The sequence below is a fragment of the Lethenteron reissneri genome, unplaced genomic scaffold, assembly GCF_015708825.2.
Source record: "Lethenteron reissneri isolate LAM-NWPU_2019-01 unplaced genomic scaffold, ASM1570882v1 scaffold_1853, whole genome shotgun sequence".
Classification (NCBI taxonomy): Eukaryota; Metazoa; Chordata; class Hyperoartia; order Petromyzontiformes; family Petromyzontidae; genus Lethenteron; species Lethenteron reissneri.
Window position 1 is genome coordinate 24,718 of NW_026891612.1, and position 5,283 is coordinate 30,000.

The 5,283-nt window shown below is 56.0% G+C and overlaps 1 long non-coding RNA gene across 1 annotated transcript in view; it reads right to left on the bottom strand.

Moving 5' to 3' along the window:
* Positions 1-1,005: 1,005 nt before the first annotated feature.
* LOC133339394 (uncharacterized) overlaps positions 1,006-5,283 on the bottom strand; it is an 11,040-nt gene continuing 6,762 nt past the window's right edge. Inside the window, exon 3 of the long non-coding RNA XR_009754725.1 lies at positions 1,006-1,191. This is a non-coding gene — a long non-coding RNA (uncharacterized LOC133339394). The remainder of the gene's footprint in view (positions 1,192-5,283) is intronic.

Sequence of the window (5,283 nt, forward strand, 5' to 3'; positions counted from 1 at the left end):
GTATGTCTGTGTCTGTGTCTGTGTGTGTCTGTGTGTGTCTGTGTGTGTGTCTGTGTCTGTGTGTGTCTCTGTGTGTCTGTGTGTGTGTGTGTCTGTGTGTGTGTCTGTGTGTGTGTGTGTGTGTCTGTGTGTGTCTCTGTGTGTCTGTGTATGTGTCTGTGTGTGTGTCTGTGTGTGTGTCTGTGTGTGTCTCTGTGTGTCTGTGTATGTGTCTGTGTGTGTGTCTGTGTGTGTGTGTCTGTGTGTGTGTCTGTGGTGCATCAGCCAGTCATCTCGGTCATCTCGGTCAGTCGACCCGTGGCACCTGCTGAGTCTGCCCCGTGACCTCCTGCCAGCGGGCTTTCGACACTTCACGTGGTAGCCTCAAGGTGCACATAGCCTGGCACAAGCGTCGTGGTGACGTCACCGCCACTTAGTGGCGAATGGCGGTTGTTGTTGTGTGAGTGAGTGGTGAGTGTGTGGGTGAGTAGGTGAGTGAGTGGGTGAGTGTGTTGGTGAGCGAGTTGGTGAGTGAGTGGGTGAGTGAGTGGGTGAGTGTGTTGGTGAGCGAGTTGGTGAGTGAGTGGGTGAGTGAGTTGGTGAGCGAGTTGGTGAGTGAGTGGGTGAGTGAGTGAGTTGGTGAGCGAGTGGGTGAGTGAGTGGGTGAGTGAGTGGGTGGGTGAGTGTGTTGGTGAGTGAGTGGGTGAGTGTGTTGGTGAGCGAGTTGGTGAGTGAGTGGGTGAGTGAGTTGGTGAGCGAGTTGGTGAGTGAGTGGGTGAGTGAGTGAGTGAGTGAGTTGGTGAGCGAGTGGGTGAGTGAGTGGGTGAGTGAGTGGGTGGGTGAGTGATTGAGTGAGTGGGTGGGTGAGTGATTGAGTGAATGGGTGAGTGAGTGGGTGAGTGAGTTGGTGGGTGAGTTGGTGAGTGAGTGGGTGAGTTGGTGAGCGAGTTGGTGAGCGAGTGGGTGGGTGAGTGATTGAGTGAGTGGGTGAGCTGGTGAGTGAGTGGGTGGGTGAGCTGGTGAGTGAGTGGGTGGGTGAGTGATTGAGTGAGTGGGTGAGTGGGTGGGTGAGTGATTGAGTGAGTGGGTGAGTTGGTGAGCGAGTTGGTGAGTGAGTGGGTGAGCGAGTGGGTGAGTTGGTGAGCGAGTTGGTGAGCGAGTGGGTGAGCTGCTCCACCGGCACCAAGTATCACTGCCTCCATCAGAGCCCTCCTGCAAAACACGGAAAGCGCCACGCTCACCACCTACTCACCACTCACTCAGTCACTCACTCACTCAGTCACTCACTCACTCAGTCACTCACTCACTCAGTCACTCACTCACTCAGTCACTCACTCACTCAGTCACTCACTCACCACTCAGTCACCCACTCACTCACCCACCCACCCACTCACTCACTCACCACTCACTCACTCACCACTTAATCACCACTCACCACTCACTCACCACTCACTCACCACTCACTCACCAGTCACTCACCACTCACTCACCACTCACTCACCACTCACTCACCACCCACTCACCACCCACTCACCACTCACTCACCACTCACTCACCACTCACTCACCACTCACTCACCACTCACTCACCACCTACTCACTCACCACCTACTCACTCACCACTCACTCACCACTCACTCACCACTCACTCACCACTCACTCACCACTCACTCACCAGTCACTCACCACTCACTCACCACTCACTCACCACTCACTCACCACTCACTCACCACTCACTCACCACTCACCACTCACTCACCACTCACTCACCACTCACTCACCACTCACTCACCACTCACTCACCACTCACTCACCACTCACTCACCACTCACTCACCACCCACTCACCACCCACTCACCACTCACTCACCACCCACTCACCACTCACTCACCACCCACTCACCACCTACTCACCACTCACTCACCACTCACTCACCACTCACTCACTCACTCACCACTCACTCACCACCTACTCACCACTCACTCACCACTCACTCACCACTCACTCACCACTCACTCACCACTCACTCACCACTCACTCACCACTCGCTCGCCACTCACTCACCACTCACTCACCACTCACTCACCACTCACTCACTCACCACTCATTCACCACTCACTCACTCACCACTCACCACTCACTCACTCACCACTCACTCACCACTCACTCACCACTCGCTCGCCACTCACTCACTCACTCACTCACTCACACTCACTCACCACTCACTCACTCACCACTCACTCACCACTCACTCACTCACTCACCACTCACTCACTCACCACTCACCACTCACCACTCACTCACCACTCACTCACTCACTCACCACTCACCACTCACTCACCACTCACTCACCACCTACTCACCACTCACTCACTCACCACTCACTCACTCACCACTCACCACTCACTCACCACTCACTCACTCACCACTCACTCACTCACCACTCACTCACTCACCACTCACTCACCACTCACTCACCACCTACTCACCACTCACTCACCACTCACTCACCACTCACTCACCACTCACTCACCACTCACTCACCACCTACTCACCACTCACTCACCACCTACTCACCACTCACTCACCACTCACTCACCACTCGCTCACCACTCGCTCACCACTCGCTCACCACTCGCTCGCCACTCACTCACCACTCACTCACCACTCACTCACCACTCACTCACTCACCACTCATTCACCACTCACCACTCACTCACTCACCACTCACTCACTCACCACTCACTCACCACTCACTCACTCACTCACCACTCACTCACCACTCACTCACTCACCACTCACTCACCACTCACTCACTCACTCACCACTCACTCACTCACCCACTCACTCACTCACCACTCACCACTCACTCACCACTCACTCACCACTCACTCACTCACTCACCACTCACTCACCACTCACTCACCACCTACTCACCACTCACTCACTCACCACTCACTCACTCACCACTCACCACTCACTCACCACTCACCACTCACTCACTCACCACTCACTCACCACTCACTCACCACCTACTCACCACTCACTCACCACTCACTCACCACTCACTCACCACTCACTCACCACTCACTCACCACTCACTCACCACTCACTCACCACTCACTCACCACTCACTCACCACCTACTCACCACCTACTCACCACTCACTCACCACTCACTCACCACTCACTCACCACTCACTCACTCACCACTCACTCACCACTCACTCACCTACTCACTCACCACTCACTCACCACTCACTCACTCACTCACCACTCACTCACTCACCACTCAGTCACCCACTCACTCACTCACCCACCCCCCCACCCACTCACTCACTCACTCACCCACCCACTCACTCACCACTCACTCACTCACCACTCAGTCACCCACTCACTCACCCACCCACCCACTCACTCACCACTCACTCACCACTCACCCACTCACTCACACACCCACTCACTCACTCACTCACCACTCAGTCACTCACTCACTCACTCACCCACCCACTCACTCACCACTCACTCACTCACCACTCAGTCACCCACTCACTCACCCACCCACTCACTCACTCACCCACCCACTCACTCACCACTCACTCACTCACCACTCACTCACCCACTCACTCACCCACTCACTCACTCACCCACCCACTCACTCACTCACCACTCACTCACCACTCACCCACTCACTCACACACCCACTCACTCACCACTCAGTCACTCACTCACTCACCCACCCACTCACTCACCACTCACTCACTCACCACTCAGTCACCCACTCACTCACTCACTCACCCACCCACCCACTCACTCACTCACTCACCCACCCACTCACTCACCCACCCACTCACTCACCACTCACTCACTCACCCACTCACTCACCCACTCACTCACTCACCCACCCACCCACCCACTCACTCACTCACTCACCACTCACTCACTCACTCACACACCCACTCACTCACTCACCACTCAGTCACCCACTCACTCACTCACCCACCCACCCACCCACCCACTCACTCACTCACTCACCCACTCACCCACCCACCCACTCACTCACCACCCACTCACTCACCCACCCACACACTCACTCACTCACCCACCCACCCACCCACTCACCCACCCACCACCCACCCACTCACTCACTCACTCACCCACCCACCCACCCACCCACCCACTCAGTCACCCACTCACTCACCCACCCACCCACTCACCCACTCAGTCACCCACTCACTCACCCACCCACTCACTCACCCACCCACTCACTCGGTCACAGTGAGTGAGTTTGGGGGTGAGCGAGTTAGCGAGCGGGTGAGTGGTGAGTGGTGAGCGTGAGTGGTGAGTGGTGAGCGTGAGTGGTGAGTGGTCAGCTTGACCGGTGAGTGGTGAGTGAGTGAGTGAGTGGTGAGCGGTGGTGGTGAGTGGTGAGGGTGAGTGGTGAGTGAGTGCGCGGGTGAGTGAGTGAGCGGTGAGTGGTGAGCGTGAGTGGTGAGTGAGTGGTGAGTGAGTGGTGAGCGTGAGTGAGTGAGTGAGTGAGTGGTGAGTGAGTGGTGAGTGAGTGGTGAGTGAGTGAGTGAGTGGTGAGCGTGAGTGGTGAGTGAGTGGTGAGTGAGTGAGTGGTGAGTGAGTGGTGAGTGAGTGAGTGGTGAGTGAGTGAGTGGTGAGTGAGTGGTGAGTGAGTGAGTGGTGAGTGAGTGAGTGGTGAGTGAGTGGTGAGTGAGTGAGTGGTGAGTGAGTGGTGAGTGAGTGAGTGAGTGGTGAGCGTGAGTGGTGAGTGAGTGGTGAGTGAGTGAGTGGTGAGTGAGTGGTGAGTGAGTGAGTGGTGAGTGAGTGAGTGGTGAGTGAGTGGTGAGTGAGTGAGTGGTGAGTGAGTGAGTGAGTGGTGAGTGAGTGGTGAGTGAGTGAGTGGTGAGTGAGTGGTGAGTGAGTGAGTGGTGAGTGAGTGGTGAGTGAGTGAGTGGTGAGTGAGTGGTGAGTGAGTGAGTGAGTGGTGAGTGAGTGGTGAGTGGTGAGAGTGAGTGGTGAGTGAGTGAGTGAGTGGTGAGTGAGTGAGTGAGTGGTGAGTGAGTGAGTGAGCGGTGAGTGAGTGAGTGAGTGGTGAGCGTGAGTGGTGAGTGAGTGAGTGAGTGGTGAGTGAGTGAGTGAGTGGTGAGTGAGTGGTGAGTGAGTGAGTGAGTGGTGAGTGAGTGAGTGGTGAGTGAGTGAGTGAGTGGTGAGCGTGAGTGGTGAGTGGTGAGGGTGAGTGGTGAGTGAGTGAGTGAGTGGTGAGTGAGTGGTGAGTGAGTGAGTGAGCGGTGAGTGAG